Source organism: Vicugna pacos, chromosome 3, assembly GCF_048564905.1.
Source record: "Vicugna pacos chromosome 3, VicPac4, whole genome shotgun sequence".
In the NCBI taxonomy this organism is placed as follows: Eukaryota; Metazoa; Chordata; class Mammalia; order Artiodactyla; family Camelidae; genus Vicugna; species Vicugna pacos.
In genome coordinates, this window is record NC_132989.1 from 41274382 (window position 1) to 41295546 (window position 21165).

Sequence of the window (21165 nt, forward strand, 5' to 3'; positions counted from 1 at the left end):
ATATTATTATGCTAAATACTACTCTATTCTAATATTTTTACAGTGCAAATGTAATGCTGTATTCATGGGTAACGTTAAAAGTTACGTAAATTCAATAAAAGCTAGTGTTTGGAATACACAGAGAACTCTCAAAACTCAACAGCAAAAACAACAATCAGTCCATTTAGAAAACAGGCAAAAGATCTGACAGGCATTTCACCAAGGGGGATCTCCAGGTGGCCAGAAGCACAGGAGAAGATGTTCCAAGTCATTAGACATCCGGAAAATAAAAATTAAAGCCACAATTAAGTGTCATTACATACCTATCAGAATGGCTAAAATAAAAGGTGGTAAAACACACCAAATTCTGATAAGGATGTGAAAAAACTGGACCCCATTATTGGTGGGACTATAAAATGGTACAGCCACACTGGGAAATAATTTGGCAGTTCCTTCTTTTTCTTAATGGAGGTACTGGAGATTGAACCCAGGACCTCTTGCAATGCTAAGCATGCGCTCTACCACTGAGCAATTTCTTATAAAACTAAACCATATGGTCCAGCAGTTGTACTCTTGGGAATTTATTCCAAAGAAATGAAAACTTACATTCACACAAAAATGAATGTTCATAGCAACTTTATTTATAATAGCTAAAAATGGAAAGCAGCCCAGAGAGCCTTCAATGGGTGAGTAGCTTAATGAACTGTGGTGCATGTGCTCCATGGAATACATGCAATGACTTGGATGGATCTCCACGGAATTATGCTGAGTGAGAAAAGCCAGTCCCAAAAGATTACATTCCATTTGTATAACCTTTTGAAATGACAGAGTTTCAGAACTGGAGGATAGATTAGTGGTTGCCAGGGGTTAGAGGAATGCGGAGGGGTGGAGGGGTGGGTGTAGTTATAAAAGGGCAATGGAGGGGAGCTTGTGATGGAATTGTTTTGTATCTTCACTGTGATTGTGGACATACGAATTTACACATGATAAAATTGTATACAATGAAATACACAGTACGGGTGAATCTGGGGAAATCTGAATGAGATCAGCAGATTGTATCACTGTCAGTATTTTGGTTGTAGCACTGTACTGGAGTTTTGCAAGGTGTTATCATGGAGGAAAACTGGCTAAAGGATACATGGAATCTGTATCATTTCTTACCATTGCATGTGAAACCACAATTACCTCAGTAGAACTTTCAATTGAAAAAGAAAAAGAACATGTTGAAATACTTGAATGCATCAGTCAACTCCTGCCTGCCGAGCTGCAGGCAGAGGGCAGCTGCAGGCCCCCTTACTGCCTCCGGTAAGAGGACAAAGCATCCTTTCCACCTCCCAGCAGACATCACCCTCCCAAACATGTTTGCCTTGTTCCTCCCCTCAAGCCCAAAAGGGAGAACAGGGACCGATATTACCTCAATGAATTCATCCCTATAACCATAAAATCTGATTGTCATCTAGGTCTAAATCAGAGGTTCTCAGCCCTGGCTCAAGATGCGAAATGTCTGTGGTGGCTTATTAACCTATCAGTGCCGGCACCATATCCCGGACTGGTTAAGTCTGAGTCTCAGGAGTGAGATCGAGGCGTGATTTTGGGGTTTCGTGTTTAAGCTCTCTAGGTGATTGTAATGTCCAGTCAGGATTGCAACTCACTGGTCAGAGAAGTTATTACAGTGGTGGCTTTTAAAATGCCAGCCCAGGTCTACTTTTCTCACCACAGCAGCCTACACTTCTTGGATCAGAAGGATGTAATTTCGGGGGCTCACTTCCCCTCTGCAGTCAAAGCTAAGTCAGAACATAGAACCTCAGGAAGAGTGTGCTCAGGGGCAGGCCAGGTGGGAGAGTTCTAGAATGCACACAGGCACCCTTAGTGTTCTCCAGGCTGTGCACCTGGTGGAGTTTCTCCCCATCTGGTTGAAACTCTGCTGGCGGCTTCTAAGGTTGCTAAGAGGTCCAGCAAATGGTGAGCAGAGTCCTTGGGGAATGTGAAGCCTAGGGAAGATGAAAGGCCTTGGGGTGAAAGAGCCTTGCTGGGTCTAGCTCAGCCTCTACCTGAGAGCCCACAGTCCTATCACTGAGGACTTTGGAACCTCTCTGAGGTTCTGGGCAGCATAGGGAGGCAAATGGGGCCTAGGGATTAATGTCTGTCTTCAGAGTAGAAAAGAGGTTGGGGATTTGGTGCCCCCTCACAGTGTACTGCTTGATAGGGTCCTCACACTTCCAGATACCCCCAGAGACAAAGTGAAGGAAAACTCGTTTAACAACCCCTGTACACAGCTCCTATCCAGCTTTCATTCACATCTGGTTGGCATGGCGAGCTGAGCTATGAAAAACTCCGCCTAATTATCTCCTAAATACCACAAGAATTTCTCGAATAACCCAAGCAAATTCCTCAGACTCTGCTAAAAATCAAGCTGAGGAATAACAGCTTTCTGGCCATTCATGCCTTCCCTCCACCGTTATTTATGAATTCCAGACATTTTCTTGATCTAAATCTAATCACTTGGTCTAGAGATTAGCGAAGTTAGTTTCTCCCACAGTCCAGCTGGGTCCCATTATCCACAGTTGTCACCATTCAAATTGTTCTTAGGCTGCTGATAAGGATCCATTCAACAGTTTCCAAAAAGCCATATGCTCCTTGACCCGTGTTCACTGTGTCTACAGAATCCCAAGTGCAATTATTTAAACGATGCTGTTCCTCTACGTGCTGAGGTTGCTCATTTTGTCCTCTCATATATTTAACCTCTGTGCCTCATTTGAAGAAGGGAAGAAAATAATTATTTTCCCTCTTCCGTATATCTTTTTAATTGAAGTGTAGTCAGTTTACAATGTGTCAATTGCTGGTGTACAGCATAATGTTTCAGTCATACATGTACATACATATATTTGTTTTCATATTCTTTTTCAATGTAGGTTACTACAAGGTACTGAATATAGTTCCCTCATCCATATTCTTTATTTGCAATTGCAGTAGAGATCCTCCAGAAAGATCTAAGAAGTCATTGTCAAGGGAAACAAAAGTCTGAAAAGGGAAAGCAACCAGCACCAGCTGCTTGCTACCTTCGAGGCTGAGTGCATGCTGTGAGATTCCCAGAGTGCTGGTGCTGGCAGGGACCTTCACTGACTCGATTCTTAACTCCTTTCTCTTTCTTCTCTCCTCTGATTTTGACTCAAAATAATGATGCAGGTTGTTTTTCTCATGAAGCAGCTTCAAACCTATGTGAAAAATCAGTTAAGGCTATAGCAGATTCCTACTTTTTTTCCTTCTTTAAGTCAAAGATGCTCAGGTCTTAAGATAAAACTTCTTAAAAGGTCAGCTACTCGGGCAGTTAACCATATTCATGTGACCAAGTCCTGGTAAAAACTCTGGCCATCAAGGCTCTACCTTTGTTGCAGGAAAATGGGGGTGAGGGATTGGGGCAGTGAGCATGGTCACGTCCCAAGTCTCCAGTAAGTCCCTGGCACCCACCCCACTGAGTGAGGATCCTTGGCTTCATGCAAGAAAGACTTTGAAAGTGAGCTGAAGTAGAGTGAAAGTAGACTTATTCAGGAAGATACACACTCTGTAGACGGAGTGTGGGCTCTCTCAGAAGGCAGAGTGCAGGGTTGTTAGTTTTTATGGGCTCGATAATCTCATGTGCTAATAAGTGTGAGGATTATTCCAGCTATTTGGGGTAAGGGGGTGGGATTTTCAGGAATTGGGCCACTGCCCATTTTTGACCTTTTATGGTCAGCCTTGGAACTGTCATGGCACCTGTGGGTGTGCCATTTAGCATGCTAATGTATTATAGTGAGCGTATAATGAGGCTCAAGGTCAACTGGAGGTCGAATCTTCTGCCATCCTCAGTTGCTGTGTCATTCTTTTACTACCTGTGCCCTGCCCCTTCCCTCCTGTCTTACCTTGGTTGGTAGTACTCTGTGTGTATGTCACAGATTTGTTGCCAGAACAAATCAGCACTTTTCACAGCTCGCCTGGTTGAGGCAACTGGAATCTTCAGGTTGGGACTGTCCTGGACACCACCCCATGCAGATCTTCCCTGAGCTGATGCTAACCTGTCTCCTTTCACTGTAATATACCATAGCCATCAGTGCAACAGCCTTCAGTGAATTCTGAGTCCTTCCTGGGAATTATGGTACCTAAGAATGGTCTTTGAGACCCTTGAACTTGCAGGTGTTGTCAGAAGTGATCTTGTGGACTTCCCTGACTTGGCACTTCTCATTATCAATCCTGGAACAGTCAGGTGGCCTTTCTGGGTTTCAGTCACCTCATCTGGGAAGTGGGGACATGATCATATCTGAGCTTCTGGCTCTCATATAAAAAATAATAAACTGAAACAACATATTTGGGAGTACTTTGTGAACCATAAAACTCTTCGTAAATATAAAGATTATTCATTGTGGCATGCTATGTTTCAAGGAGTTCCAGGTGAGAGAGGTAAGTTTTAGATAGCAGAGCTGCAGAGGTTAATGGTCCAGGAATCGGAGTCAGCCGGATCTGACTCTGGTTCCCATGTCTACCAATTATTGAGGCTACTGAACCTCTAAGTTTCATATTCCTCATCTACAAAATAGAGGTTGTAATGTTTAGTTCATACAGTTGTGGTAAGAATTATATAAGACTCTCAGTACTCAACACATACAGTTATTATTGATACTATTACCACTACTCTACTGACTGACTAGCTGTGGAGGTGGGCTTGAAGGATGGGGATACTTTGTCATATTTTTGCAGAAAACTCAACATGTCATTGCTCTTTGCTTTACATTATTACTCTAGTATTGGTACTAACCAATTATTATTTTAGAATATTAAGTAGCTGCCTATATTAACAGAGTTAATATAGTTTCAAAACTCTAATTTACCACAAAAATATAAAAATTACATTTTTATATGTCACTTTGGTTTTTTTTAGTATATATTTTTATTGAAGTATAGTCAGTTTATAACGTGTCAATTTCCGGTGTGCAGCATAACGCTTCAGACATACATGAACATACATGTATTTGTTTTCGTATTCTTTGTCACCATAAATTACTATAAGATATTGAATATAGTTCCCTGTACTATACAGTATAAACTTGTTGTTTATCTACTTTATGTATATATTAGTATCTGCAAATCCTGAACTCCCAACTTATCCCTTCTCACCCCCTTCACCCCTGGTAACCATGAATTTGTTTTCTATGTCTGTGAGTCTGTTTCTGTTTTGTAAATAAGTTCACTTGTCTTTTTTTTTTTTAGATTCCACATATAAGTGATACAATATGATATTTTTCTTTCTCTTTCTGGCTTACTTCACTTAGAATGACATTCTCCAGGTCCATCCATGTTGCTGCAAATGACTAAAATGGTAAATTTTTGATATTTGAATTATATCTCAGTAAAAGGAGGAGAGGAGGAGAACAAGGAGAAGGAGGAAGAAGGAAGGTGCAGGCATTTCATTTTAAGAAAGCAAGGGAAGAAAGAGTCTCAAGAAGGAGAGTGTTGTCATAGGTGTGAAGGTTTTTGAGAGTACAAGTTAGATCAGAAGGGCAAACGGTCTCTTGTATTCAAGAGTGGCAGCGAAACTTAAAATGCAATGGCTTGAGAAGTGACTGGGTGATGACAAAATAGAAACACTTGGAGATATTTGGTCATGGAAGAAACAATAGTGATGGGGTAGTAACTGGACAGGAAAGGGAGCCAGGGAGTGTTTTCCTTTTTAGTGACAAGAAAGACGTAGGTAAGTGTTGAGAAACAATTCTCCACGAGTCTCTCACATTTCTCCATGTCTTGCAGAGGTACTAACTGCCTTTGTTCAGAACTGTCTCTTCAAGAATGTTTGTATAGTGAATAGTCTTGGAAGACTGAAATAATGTTTCCCTTGAAGCATAAAGGCAATTTCTTTTACTCTCCAGTAAACAAGACAATGTCTCCCTTTGAGGCTAAGTTCAGGCAGACTTAATGCCCATTATAAAAGGCTCAGGTTCTTGACGTTTGGCGTTCTTCTCCTTTAATGTACCCTGTTACCTCGGCATGTATCACCTGACCCTCTTCACGTTGTCCTTTGGGTACTGGGGCTCAGGGAACCACAGTTCCCTGATGCTTATGATAATGCATATGCTGCTTGCTGTGCTGTGATAATAGTCATTTGTCTCTGAAAAAAATAATGGGTAGAACAACTCAGCAGAAGATCAGCAGAAAGTAGAAGACATGAACAACACTGAAGCCAACTATGCCTAATAGGTATCTATTGAACACTCCACCCAATGATATCAGAACACATATTCTTATCAAGTGCCCATGAAACATTCTTTAGTATAAATCATATGCTAAGCCATTAAAGAAGCTTCAATAAATTTAAAAGTATTGAAATCATACGAAGTATGTTCTCCAATCACAGTGGAATGAAATTAGATCAATAACAGAAAAAAATGGGGAAATGCACAAATACATGGAAATTAAACAGCATAGTCCTAAATAGCCAATAGGTCAAAGAAGACACGAGAAAAACTTCAGAACACCTTGAGATGAATGAAAATGAAGACACGATGTCCTAAAACCTGCGGGACACTGCTGAAGTAGTACTTAGAAATGAGTAGGTGTCAATGCTTGTATGAGAAAACAAATCTCACATCAGTAGCCTAACCCTCCACTTGAAGACACTCAAGAGCAAACTAAACCTAAAACAAGGAGAAGGGAGCTAATAATAAAGATTAGAATGGAAATTAATGAAATAGAGAATAAACAGTAGAGAAAATCAACAAAACCAAATTTGGTTTTTTGAAAAGTGTAACAAAAAATGGTAAATCTTTAGCTGGACTGATCAAAAAAAACAGAGAAGACTCAAATTACTAAAATTAGGAAAAGAGGAGACACCACTGCTGACCCTAGAGATACACAGATAAAAGGTTGCATCAGAATGAGGCTGCCAGCCTTCCAACGTGAAAGTGGGCACGGCTTTCCCACCCTCTAGCACCAGTCTCTCTGAAGCACAGTATGAAGCCTGCTTGCAAAGGCGTTACTGAAAGCACCTAAGCTTAGTGGTGTTAAAATTGCTTGGACATCTGCCAACATAATCAGGACAAAAGGCATTGCAGCCTACCTACCCAAGCTGTTCCCATCTCCCACTGAAAAAAGGAACTTGGCGATACCAAAGAAACTTAAATTAAAATAAAAATCGTAACATTGCAGCAGTTACATAAAAAAATTGCCATTACATAAAAACAAAATGATCCACAAAAGTAAAATATCATTAATTTATATTTATTATTTCAGGAACAATTGAAACTGTGACCCACTCACATCAGCGTTGTTGGTGTAGATAACACAGTTCAGTCTGAGAATTATGGAAATTCTATTCTTTCTGTGTATAAGGTGCAATGAGAATTTTACAGCACAGTGGCAGCCAGGTGTCTTATATAAGTCTTCAGTAAACTCTGCTAACTGGCTAATTTTAGTATTCACTTAGTAAAATAACTCTATATAAATTGTGTATTAGTCTCCCATAATAAAAAAAAAAAAGTAGGACTTGCACAAAGAGTAGCCCCAAATCCCATTAGTGTTTGGGAAATCTTATTTTCAGAATCACTGCTTTGCTTTGCAGCTGTACATGGATTGCCATTTATCTACTTGGATATATAACGTATAACCCATTGTCATTAGGGCTTTCCACCTGTCCTTACAGAAGAAAAAAAAAAGGTGAAGTTGACTTGAACCCCAATCACATGGAAGTCTAAGCTCTTATGATTTCTCTAAGTTTCAGGGCTGAGATGCTGGTGAGCTCATTTTACAATCTCATGATCTCTTTCTTTTGACTCTCTCTTCCATTTGAGAGGTCTCTGTGTTTGCTTCACAGCAATGCAGTTGTGAAGTTCAGTCCCCTCTTTAAAACCCACTATCAACAACAAAATCGCCTCAGAATGATGTTTTGGGAAGATGCATGGGAAGATGGAGGAAGAGAGAAGTGACAGCAACACAGACACTCTCAAAGGAACAGGTTTCCCATTTTTAAATGTCTGCCACCTCCCTCTTTCTCCACTCCCTTCCTTTCCCTTCTGCCTGCCCACCTCCATCCCCAACCTAGGAGTTTCAGCAACACTCCTCACCTAGTCCGAGTCAGCCTCCATCTTGTTTGTTCATCTTGATTCTCCTATTCTGTCTGTTTTGGATTTTCTTCTCCCCCTCTGTTTAGAACAACAAACCAATTCAACCCAGCCTCTCAGAGAGAAGAACTTTAATACTTCTCCAGAGAGACAGCACCTGTGAATGAATACTCAGTTCTTTGGGGTGTCACCTTCGGCTTATTCCCAGTGTTGATATAGGAAGTTTTCTTTGAGAATCAACTGTGACTGACAGGTAGGATGCTATGAGAACATGGCAAGTGTTGCTAAGCTACCTGGTTAGATAGGGAGGCAGAAGCATTTCTCAAGAAAGGCAGTAATTTTCCCAAAAGAAGATGGTGAGAGTGTGGAGCAAAGAAAGGGCTAAGTATTAAATATTTGCCAAGGAAGAATGAGTTCCTGGAGCAGGCAAGTTATGGGAAAGAGAGGGGTAATGAGACAGGATGAAAAACTAAAGTGGAAAGATTACCCCTTGTAGGAGGAAGGAGCCTCTTTTACTGAGATAGCGTGAAAGGAGATAAGAGGGTGCAGGTCAGATGCATTTGTGAGGGTCAAGGATGGTCAGTTGAGGTCATGCTTGTGTAATGACTTGGATTTTCTCAATGAAGTCAGTAACAAAGTCATCTGCTGAGGCCAGAGGTAGGAGAGGGTTCAGCATTATCCTTGGAGACCATTAGTTACCAGTATTTCTCATCTGTGATGCTATATAATCTTGTTTACCATATGTACCCACCTATGAGTGGGAGCAGATGAGAAATATGATGGCATGGCTCTTGGGGCTGTGGTTTTGTGAGTCTGGTAAAACAGAAGGATGTGAAGTCAGCAAATACAGTGATGGATCAAAAAATGCCATCTAGGGGGAGATGGTAAATTGAAAGAAAATTAAATGGCTCAAAGGACTGAACATGGATATGATTTGATATATTGGGAGCAAAAGAGTGAGCTGGATGAATAAGAAACTGCTGACAGAGGCACTTTATTAATGTTTAGAGTATTACTGAAGATCAGCTTTGAATTAAGACAGAATATGGCCCACGGGATCTGTTGTAGGGGGCTGTAGATGAAAATCACTGGCATTGAGAAAGACGACAAACTCAGAAGCTGGGATATTTTTTTGGTGGTGGACAGTCAGATGTTTCAGGATGTGGTCAGCTAAAGATGGAAAGGAAGACTAAATCCCGTGCACAGATCTCACAGAACAGTGACCAGATTATGGCAATAACAGAGTTGTGGTGGAAGAGAAGAAAACACTTTAATATTTCATAGAAGTCATTTTAATCCTTAAAATGAAGTCTTAATTTACATGGAATAAGTACCCAAAATGACTCATGTTGAGTAGGAATGAGAGGCGATCCTCGAGTAAGAATGGGTGAGAGAAAATGTGATGCTAGTGGCCTAGCAGCAGAGAGGAAAGGTGATCATTACTTCAGTGTTTGATGCTTCAGAAGGATCAGGACAGAACTCTAAACCCTGATATCCTATCGTGTGTTCAGATTTTGTGGGGGTTATTTTTAAAATAAATTTTCAGAAGCAATGTTTATTTCTTTCTTTCTTTAATGGTGGTGCTGGGGATCAAACCCAGGACCTCATGCATGCTAAGCATGCACTCTACCACTCAGCTATACCCTCCCCCCAGGTTTTGTGTATATATATATATATATATATATTTTTTTTTTTTTTTTTATTTAAATAAAGGCTAAAAAGACTGTGGGTTGAGTGCCTGCTAGTACAAGTTGAGCTCTTGGAAAACCTCGCAGTGATGGATGTTGGAATTTACTGAAACAGTTAAAGCAAGGAATGTGGCTCTAAACCTGGTAAACAAATGCTTTCATTGAAAAGCAAGCAAGTGTGCGCGCGCGCACACACACACGCACACACTACCATACACCTAATCCATACTCTAAAAGGCAGTGATTACTTTGCCTTACCATGCGAAAAGACAGATGGTTGAACAAACAAATAACTTAAAAGTGCTTGAAAAATTTTCTTCCTAAATTAAAAATTCACAGTGGAATTAATGAGATAAGTTATAGAGGAGAGCATACTTGGACATGACGTGGAGAGCAATGTTAAAGCTCTGGAAACTTTTGCTCTGTTTCTCCAGAACACACTGTCCCTCAGGGGAAATGGAATTTTGCCTTGAATTTGACACTCTGACTTGATTTTGCACATCAGCATCTGACAAAGAACTGTTGACCCATCTGTAAGAGTTCCTCCAACCAACGAACAGGGTAAGTCTCTCAGGCTACCAGGTCACTGGCCAGTCCTAAGAAAGAAGAGAAGTGTTGAATTTTCCTTTTCGGTTGCTACCCATTAGGTTTCTGGGACAAAAATCTAAGGAAGGAACAATTGCTGAAATTGTGTTATCTGGACATGTGATAAATCAAACGTTTCTCTTTGTGACCTCAGGCAGCAAAGATTAAATTGCCAACTATTTGCAAACCAAAGTTGTTAAAATTGTACAAATAATGAAAAGTTTATTTCAAATGCCAAAATATGACCTAAAAAGAAAGAAAGAGAATTTCCCTGATGGACTAGGATTCATGCATTTATTTATCCAAGATATGCATATGCTAGACGCCGGAGATACTGGTGGGCGTTAGTAAAATAACAGCTTATTTTTAGCAAAAGTTACTTGCAAAATATTAAGTCTTAGATACTCTTGGTAGGAAGCAGATATGTTTCTTGGTTTTCAGTTCTTTGGAGAGCTTTAGATGTAGTCTTACCTGAATTTTTTCTAATAATTAAATATTTGTAAATCTAACTGGTGTATCGCCTTTCAACACTGTCAGTGTTTAGAAATAAAACGAGCCAGGCAGCAAGTCAAAAGAAGTACTCCTGCTGCTTATTTGCTGAAAAGTGGTTCATTTTCAGCTTCTCTTAAAATGGGAATGCATCTTGCTTATTCCAGTCAGAAGGAAAAGCTGTACACAAACCCCACCAAAAACGCTGTGAGAAAACTTACTTGCTCAGGGTCTGCAGGACTGTTGTTTGAATAGCTGTACATTTCATTAGTAGGGACTCTAATTTGGAGGGAAGAATAATCCAGTTGTCTGCAGACTCCAAAGTTCTGTCTGATTAACCACTGATTAGCATTAACTGAGAGGAAAGATCTGCTATCAAAATTCACTCTAGCAAAACTGGAATTGAAAACCATAACAATGAAAACTGCAAGTTTTCTTAGTGCCGTGCTGTGTTCTTTGAAAGCACCAGAGAATCCTTTCAGCCTTTCTGGTGTGGGAATGCAGGCTTTTCTCTGGAGGAGGGCACATTCATGAGAGAGGGCACACACAGTGAGTGTTAGCCAAGGGCCCAGCCTGGGAGCCGGTCCCAGGGTGAAATGGAGATGAGCTCAGCACTTATTCTGCTGGCTCTGTTGGTATTGTTGTGATTTTTATTTCCTTCACTCATGGGTTTTGTGGGGAAAACTCAGAAGGGTTTGGATTCCAATTATCTGAAGAATTGTGAGAGCTCGGCACCGTTTCTGAGAGCCGTGATCTTTCTGAGCATTTTGATCGTGCCAATAATTTTCAGTCTCGCTTTGGCAGCCTATGCCCAGGAGGCCCCACGGAAGAGAGGAGGATGATTCTTCAGGGAAGCTCTGTTGTAGACCACTCAGTGAACGTGGGCCCTGTCAAACTATTTTGTTCACCTCTCATTTTTAAACTTAAACCGCTGGCTGAATCTTCTTAAAGTTCCAGTAAAAACTCATATAATTAGCAAAAATTTTATACATGGTGATGCATAACATAGAAACTGTCTTATAAGCACTAATTTGAAAAAGAAAAATAAGTGTAATGTTAAGGGGAAATGTATATAGAGATGCAGTGGGTTGCTGAAGGAGCAGTGATATTTTTTTAAAAAGCTGTTGAGACAGGTTTTTTTTGTGTTGGCCAACAATTGCTATTAGGACATTGGGTCGCAAGTGCAACCAGAAATCTAGAGCAAATTAGTTTAGGCAAAAAAGCAATTGATTATGGGTCCAGCCATAATCCATGGTCCACTGCTGGATCCAGGAGCTCCAACGATATTGTTAGCAGTCTCTCCTACACCTCCTCCCATTCTCCATCTCTGATCTGCTTTCCTCTATGTTGGCTTCATCCTCAAACAAAGCATTCTTCCCATTGTGTTGGAAAGGTGGCCATCACCAACTCCAGGCTTATTTCAGCCAGGCTAGTAACCTCAAGGAAAAAGGTTGCCTTCCTCCAAGTGGTTTCCAGAAAAGTCATGGAAATGACATTGATTGGCCTGACTGGGGAGGTGCCCATCCCGGCACAACTGTAGGGTTGTGCTTCACTTCACCATACTTAGATCATGGGCCCAACACAGAACTGGAAGATTGGGTCAGCATCTCAGGAAACAAAACTGTGTGTAGTTAGAAAGTGTGTGGAGTGGTTCCCAGAATGCTAAACGGTATGCTGTTAGCAAAAAGAGGAGGGAAAGTACGTTGATCAGGTAAACACAACTGTTGGCAAGAATTAGAGACACGTTCAAGTTACCGCCAGTGGTAAGATTCTATTGCAAGAACTCATGTGAGTAAATAAAGGAGGGCAGAAAACCATCTCAGCAGTCTTCATGGAGAAATGAAGCATAGTTCCCAATTCAGCTGCAGCTTGAGTCGTCTGGCTGCAACTGCAGAACAAAAAAGTCACTCTAGAAACTCACATCCTAGAGTCACAGAGCAGATAGTAGGATGCATTTATGTGCTTCTGTCTTCTGCTCTGTAGCTACGAACTCATTTCTGCTCTTCACTTTTCTCCCTCTAACGGCTTCTGTTCGTTGCTTTCTCTCCATGCGTTTCTCTTCTGTGCTGCTACAGTGATTTCTGCATTCAACATACGTCCTTGCGTTTTCTTTAGAATTTCTCTCTGGTTCTTTTTCTAACAATTTTTTAGTTGAGTAGCTCATTACTTTCCCATCTTTTTTTTTTTTGGTTTCCTAAAATATGCAATTAAGGGTATAAATTATCCTCTAAGTTCTACGCTAGCTGTATCCCACAAGTTTTCACATATAGTGCTTTCTATGTCATTCAGTTCCAAGTATTTTATAATTCTTATTATCATTTTTTCTTTATTCTGCAACTCCTAAAAAGTTATTATGGAGGTATACTATACATAGAGCATACAATTCTTAAGTGAGCAACCCAATAAAATTTATGTATGTATACACCTGTGCATAGCTACTGCCCAGAACGAAGTATAGAACATGCCCAGCTTCCCAAAGAGCTTATGCCCTTCCCCAGTAAATACACGCCTAAGGTAACTACTATTGACTTTAATATTGTGGATTAGTTTTACCTCTTTGTGAACATCATCTGAATTGGAATCATGTATTCCATTTTGTGACTGTGAGATTTATCCACGTTGTAGCAACAGTTGGTTTTTCTTTCCTCTCCATTGCTGGGATTAAATATATTCCTTTGTTCATTCTACTTTTGATGCATATTTAGTTTGTTTCTAATCTGGGGCTGTCATGAATAAAATTACCACAGATGTTCCTATAAACGTCCTTCAATGGATGTGTGTACTCGTTTCTCTTGGGTATATAACTAGTAGCAGAACTGCTGGGTCATGGCACTGACATATGTTTAGCTTTATTAGATGCTTCCAGTTTTCCATGGTGGTTTTCACCAACTTACACTCTGACCAGTAATGTGTGAGGGTTCTCATCATCTCACAGGCCGTTCATCTTTGGTATTGTCCATTTTTCTTCTTCTTTTAAAATTTTAGCTATTCTGGTTGTATGTATAGTATCTCAGAGTCATTTTAGTCTGCATTTCCCTGCTGACTGTAATGCTGAACACCTTTTTCATTGGCCATTTGCATCTCTTTTTTAATGAACTATTTAATCAGACTTTTTGCCTGTTTGTAAATTGGATTGTTTGTCTTCCTAAAATTGAGTTGTGAGAGTTCTTCATACACCCTGGATGTGAGTTCTCTGTCAGTTATACACATTATGAACGTTTTTCCTAGTCTTTTCACTCTCTAAATGGTCTCCTTTGATGAATTAAAGTTTATAACTCAGCAAAATCTAACATTTTTCTTTCAGTGATAGTGCTTGCTGTATCCTGTTTAGGAAATCTTTACCCAAGGTCATGAGTTTTCCAATCTATGAAAGTTTTCCGATCTCTTTTTATTTAGGCCTGCTTAAATTACTTATTGATGTTTTATTTTTTTCCAGGGTTTATTTCTGGATGTTTGATTTTTTTTAGCTATCAAAAGTGATATTTAAAAAATTTTTGTACTCTTCCATTCTTGTTAATATTACAGAGAAATGTTGTATATTGACCTTGCACCCAATAACCTTATTAAATTCACATGTGAATTTAAGTAAGTTGTTTTTGTGTGGTGGGGATGGCTTGGATATTCTACATCCACATTCATGTTATGTGTAAATAATGACAATTTTTATTACTTCCTCTCCCAACTCTACGCCTTTTATTACTTCTTGCCTTTTGGCACCCATGAATTTTTTGTAGTGTGCTTCTAAAAATTCTAAAACATACGAAGGTTTCTTCTCTCTTTATATTGTTAGTTTCTCATTTTGCTGCACTCTTTTTGGAAAACAAGTTTTATGACATCAATTCTTAGGAATTTATTAAGCCCTGCTTTGTGGCCTAGTACATGATGAATTCTTGCATATGTTCCATGTTGCTTGGTTCCCAGATTCATGTGTCTAACGGTGGAGGGAGATGCACCATTTATCGGCCGCTGGCTTCAGGCACATGCCGTATCCTGTAAGACAGCGTCCTAACCTTGAGGGTGCTTTCCTTGAGCGGGTGCTAGAACTGTGTCTTCAGTAGGCTGTGTGCTGCTCTTCTCATAGTCCAGTCGCTAACTGGAGACGGGGCACAGGGCAGGGTCGGTGAATCACAGTCGTGTGAACTCATAGTCATACTTTCTTTGCTGTAAAGTGTGTCTCCATACTATGATTCAGTGGTCAAGGGCCCACTCATTTCCCAATAAGTGCCCCTATTTTAATGTACCAAACTTCATAGGTTTGAGCATTTCACTGATGCTGCAGTCTTTATAATCAGACCCTAGGCTTGGTCCTCAGGCACATCTTTCTTCAACTATCAGAAATAAGATACTCTTTTAAAGCGGCTATCAAGATTTGCTAACATAACCAGAGTTCTCATTCGATTATTTAAATTCTCCTTTTCCTTACATCTGCCCTCTAGGCACATCAGAATAACCCAGAGGACAGCATCATCCCTAAAATCATTATTGTTGTCACACAATCAAGTTCCATACCTCCTTGATTTCCCAGGACCTTACCCTTCTGTGTCATCATCATATTTCAAACACCTATCTCACTGCCCTGAAAACAGGAGTGCTCATTTATAAAAAGCCAACTTTTAGTTTTCCTAGAAATGATTGCACTCTGCTATCTACTGCCTGGCTGCTCCAGCTTTGTTGTTGTGTTGTTGTTTTGCATCGCTGGGACTGGCTTCAGTTAGGGAACTTTTCCCTCAGTCTCAGAGGAAAATCATTCAGATCAATCAATCAAATCTCTTTTTCATATTTCTCCCACAGTGTCTCCTGAATTCTACTCAGTTGCCCCTGGCTAGTATCTTTTCATCTCCTACTCTACTGACTCATATCCTCTTCCATCCTATACCCATCCCAACAGGTGCCAGTCAGCCATTACCCAGCATTCTGTTTCATTTCTGGCCACCACCATCTTTTATCTCAGTTACTATAATAGACTTTCAGTTGGTCTCCTTGTCTCAATTTTCACCTCTCTAATCCAGTATTTATATGGAAGCCAGAATGCTCTTTTTACAATACAACTGTCATTAGGTTCTTTCATGCTTAAAACTTTCCAATGGTTCTACACTGCCCTGGGAAAAAGTCCAAATCTATTAACACAACTTTCCGGAAGCTTTGTAATACACTCACTAACCACTTTTCATCCTCATCTTTCTTTTCTTATCTTGGTCCCTTGAGCAAAGATTTTGCTTAGATATTTCAGCTCCGCTACTGTAAATTCCAGATGAAAAAGAGACAATTGAATGTTTGTGCCTGGGCAGAAGTATTAGCAAGGTAGCAGCACCCTCTAGTGGCCAATATGGTGTTGGTGGGGCCCATTAGTGAACGTTGAAGGTGAGAATGAATCTGAAAGCCTCACAGTGTGTTTACAGGGTCACCAGCCCATTTACAAGTGGAACTTCTTTCTCCATTGCTTCTTGCATTTTGGAGAATGCAGAATCAATGTTCCCAAGGACGGTGGTGTATTTGTCATTGTCTTCAACATCTATTTTTTAAAACACAAAAATATTTTTCAAATGCATATTTAAAATATTGCCCCATAATATGCTTATAACCTAAAATCTTTACAGTGCTGAGAAATGACTTTGGAGAGGGAAAAACATGGTCTGACTACAGCTTTCTGATGAGCTGACAACATAGTGAAGTAGATTTCCGGCTTCCAAAATTTCATGTTTTCCATTGAGCCATTGGTAAGAGACTAGTGGCTTTGAAATCTGTTCTTTTCTTGAGACACAAATGTGATTTACATGGTTGGCCAACATCAGGGGTTCCTTGTGGTTTTGTTCTTTATTCACTATCTGATAGGCAGTCACTCCCAGCAAGATTCTGAAGAGGTCACATCATTTTTAAAATTTCAAGTGTATTGCCTCCTGTGGAAAAATTATATGCTTTAGTAAGTACTCACAGATTTGGGTGCTCACAAGAGTCTGAATATGTCCCCTTTCTGAATATCCCTGTGACTATCTTCAAATAGATTAAGGAACTGTGAAGAATAATGAATAAATGTGCCCATTTGACTTTCTCTGAAATATCTTCTGAAATATCAAAGAGATCATCTAAGTCTTTACTAGGAAGCAATCTGTGGGGGTTGGGAAAAAATATAGGTATCCCTCACTTTCTGAATTCTCACCATCTGAAGATTACAAACAATTTTACTCCAAATTCACTCTGAATGAAAATCCACTGTAATAAATCTGCATGTATCTGCCAGCCAAAATATGTATGTTAAGTTTCCCATCTGGAACAGAGGCTGCAGAGTGCACTGCAGATCTAGCTCAGACCTTTTCCAGACAGAATGGATCTTTGTTCTCCTTGTTTTAGTTTTGATCCTTTTGCTTCAGGTGAGGATTCTCAATCATTGACTAAGTCTTTATTGCCAAGTTGAGAAGACCGTCTACCTATCCCTTGAATTTAGACCTGAACAAACCTCTGGCATGTATCGCATCACTGAGCTCCTTCACTACCTCACTCTCTCTCAAATTTCCCCCATCACCAAACCTCTACCAAGACCATGGTCCCTCTTCCCTTCCACCACCAAACCTCACTTGGGCAAGAAAGTGTACCTGACATAAAGATGATGGGAGTTTATTTATTTTATGAAGTTTTTCACATACAAACCTTTATCAGATTGTTATACCGATCCTGGGAAATGAGGAAAAGAGAAACTAAAAATCCAGAATAAAATTAAATTGCTACTTTCTAGATTATGAACCCTCCAAGGGCAAGCGTATGGATTTATTCACTTTCCAGTCTTTATCTAGGAGAGCAGACTGATTGCAAAAGTGAGCCAAGTTCTTCCCTCACACCCACCTCCCGCTTTTACGAAGTTTCTGTGGTGGTTCTGTACTGTATGAAGTTAGCTAAGCTGGAACTGGTCTATCCTAGCATTCCATTCCCCACATCGTTGGAGGTTAGTGAGCCACAGGAGAGATTTTGAAAGACAGAAGCGATGAAGCAGCCGCGATATTCCTTTTTACACCTGAAGCTTCTCTGACTCTGAGCCAGATGCACATTTAACTCCATGAAGAACACCAGCTTTTCCTGTGCATCATCCATCATCAAAGTTGGAGGCTTGGAGGCAGTGAGAAAGTGATGTGGGTTGTGGCCCCACCCTCGTATGTCCAGTTCCTTCTTCTTCCACTTCGTATCCATCTTTCCTTTTTGATTGCTTTATCGGCAGACCTCAGGCTCCAGGACCAGATGAAGCAGCAGCCTCCCATGGACTGTTTACCAGCTCCCACAATTAATAAAGTCAAATTTCTATAGTCGATTCCTTATTTTATATATATATATATACACGTATATTTACATTTATAGAAATATAAAATATATTTATATTCAATATAGTATATATGTATCTTTATTGTTGTTGGCTTATTCTTCTACTGGTTCTGCTTCTGTAATGGAGCCCGGACTGACACAATGTCTTTGCAGCTCCCCTCTGTCCCTGAATCTGGGCTGGCCTTGTAATTTGACTTTGGTTAACAGAATGACGCAAAAGTGACAGGGCCCAGTACTAAGCCTGGGCCTCAAAAAGCCTTGCACATTCTCTTGGAACTCTGTAACTGCCATGTGCACTGTCCAGGGCAAGCCTGCTGGAGGTTGAGAGACTACTACATAGAGGGGAGACCAGTTGTCCTAGCCGAGGCCATTCTAGACCAGCCTGTAACCAACTGTCCCATCAAAATATGAGCAAGCCCAGCCGGGAGAAGTGAAGCTGCCTACCCAACCCCCAGCTGACCAGAGACGACCCACCAGCTAACCTGTAGTCTCTCAAGCAGGAATAAACACATATCACTTAAGCCACACATTTTGAGGTGTTTTTGTTTCCCCCACAATAATGGCTAACTGATGCATCCAGCATATTAATTTTTCCTCCTTTCATTGCAAAATATAACACACATACAGTAAAGTACATTAAAATAAATAAGTCTAACAAGTAATTATAAAGTGAAAATGCATGTAACCACCCCCAGGCCAAGTAAAGGAACATTCCTGGCACCAAAGAAGCTGCCACCTTCCCCAACCAGTGTTGCTTCTCACTTATGACCCTATCCTTCCCCACTAAAGTGACATTTGAGAAAATTTGTTCTCTTCCTTCTTTGGATAGCTTCCCATGAATTAGGGAAAACAGTACTGTTTAGTTTTGCCTGTTGTCAGCCTTTATGTTCTGTATGATTTTTTTTGCCAAGTTTCTTTTGCATTATCAGATCCCCTCATGTTGTCCTGTGTAGCTGCGTCTGTTCATTTCATTGCTATGTAATGTTCCACTTTATGACTGCACCCAAATTTATGGCTATTTGGGCTACTTCCAGTTTTGGACTATTATTAGGATTTGGCTTTAAATATTCTTGTATAAATATGCTGGTATACATAAATGGCTCTCAAAATTTTGATCCCAGAAACTTGAAAATTAAATAAAAATTTTAAGTAAAAATGTTAAATTATAAAGATCTGAGGCAAAATATTTATTAATTCATTTAAAATAACAATAACAATAATATACAATGGAATATTACTCAGCCATAAAAAGAATGAAATTGTGCCATTTGCAACAACATGGTTGGACCTAAATGGTATTATGCTAAGTGAAATAAGTCAGACAGGGAAAGACAAATATCATATGATCTCACTTACATATGGAATCTAAGAAACAAATGAACAAACAAAACAAAACAGAAACAGACATAACTACAGACAGCAAATTGGTGGTTGCCAGAGGGGAGGGAGGTGGGAGGCTGGGCAAAATAGGTGAAGGAGATTAAGAAACACAAATATCCAGTTATAAAATAAATACAATAAATCACAGGGATGTAATACACAGCACAGGGAATACAGTCAATAACACTAGTAATTTTGAAAGGTGACAGACGGTTACTGGACTCGTGATCACTTAGTAACATATTTGTCGGATCTCTATGCTGTACACCTGAAACTAACATGATATTATATTTCAATTATACTTTGATTAAAAAAATAAATAAAATGTCAGTAATAAACCCACTACATGTTATATTCGTTTCCTGAGGTTGCCTAACAAATCACCACAAATGTGGTGACTGAAACAACAGGAGTGTATTCTCTCACAGGTGCAGAGGCCATCAGTCTGAAATTGGTGTTGCCGGGATGGTTCCTTCTGAGGCGCCAAGGGAGAATCTGCTCCACGCCTTCCTCCTAGCTGCTGGTGGCTCTGGGCACTCCTTGGCTTTCCGTGGCTTGTAGAAGTGTCACTGCAGTCCTTTTCTTTTTTGTCACATGGCATTCTCCCTGTGTGTCTGTGTTTGTGTGTCTCAAATCTCCCTCCCCTTTCTCTTATAAGGACACCAGTCATTGGATATAGGGCCCACCCTATATCTCGGATGATCTCATCTCCAGATCCTTAATATCACCTGCATAAACCCCACTTTCAAGTAAAGTAGCAATCACAGGGACAGGGAGTTAGGACTTGGACATATACACAATTCAATGTACTTCATATGTTAACATAAATAATACATTTTTAAATGAAAAATAGCTGTATTTTCCCAATAAAAATTCAGTGATAAGAGTGATATTGCTTTACATTTGTATAAATCTCTTTAACATCCAGATTCATACAAGAAGCTGAGTACTCACCTGCTTTTACAATCAGACTGTTACATAATGTTTTGGTTGAGATATCTGATGAAAATCCCCTCTCATATAGAAAATCCAGACCCTCTGAAGGGGTTTCTAGGCATCCTCAAGGTCTTTGGAGCACACTTTGAGAAACCACTGCTCTAAAGTGTATGAAGTATATGCAAAGTGGAATTTTTAGGCCATATATATAACCTTGTACTTTATTAGATAATGCCACGTTGTTTCCCAAAGTGGTTTGGAAATTTACATTTCCACCAGCAGTGTATGAGGGATAGTTATTTTACTTGCTAACCAATATCTGGTATTGTACTTTTAAAAATTTGCTTATCTGGTGGTGTGTACTGTACTGCATTGTGGTTTTAATCTTATTCGTTCATTCTTTGTTGGTATTGCCATTTTACGTATGAAGAAACTGAGGTTTAGAAGACCTCAGTTGCTTCATACATAAGATCAAAAGTCAGAGTTTTCCACTTTGAAATTGTCTTCTTTCCATGCTCAGACACAAATTATACTTCTTTTTACAGTCTGGTTCTTAGGAAGGTGCCATCTCCCTAGATCTCATCTCCTCTGGGGCCTCTATTCCCCTGTGGAGGCTTTAGGCACCCCAGGCCACTAAAGGCCTTCTATTTCCCCCCTCATCGAAACCCTCCACCTTCCCACCCCTATCCCCACTCCACCCTCATTCATGTCCCTGC

General features: G+C 40.0%; 1 long non-coding RNA gene across 1 annotated transcript; it reads left to right on the forward strand.

Moving 5' to 3' along the window:
* Positions 1-1854: 1854 nt before the first annotated feature.
* On the forward strand, positions 1855-20403 carry LOC140689529 (uncharacterized). Its single transcript, XR_012064571.1, has 2 exons — positions 1855-1941; positions 19942-20403. It is a non-coding gene; the product is annotated as an uncharacterized lncRNA (long non-coding RNA).
* Positions 20404-21165: the final 762 nt, after the last annotated feature.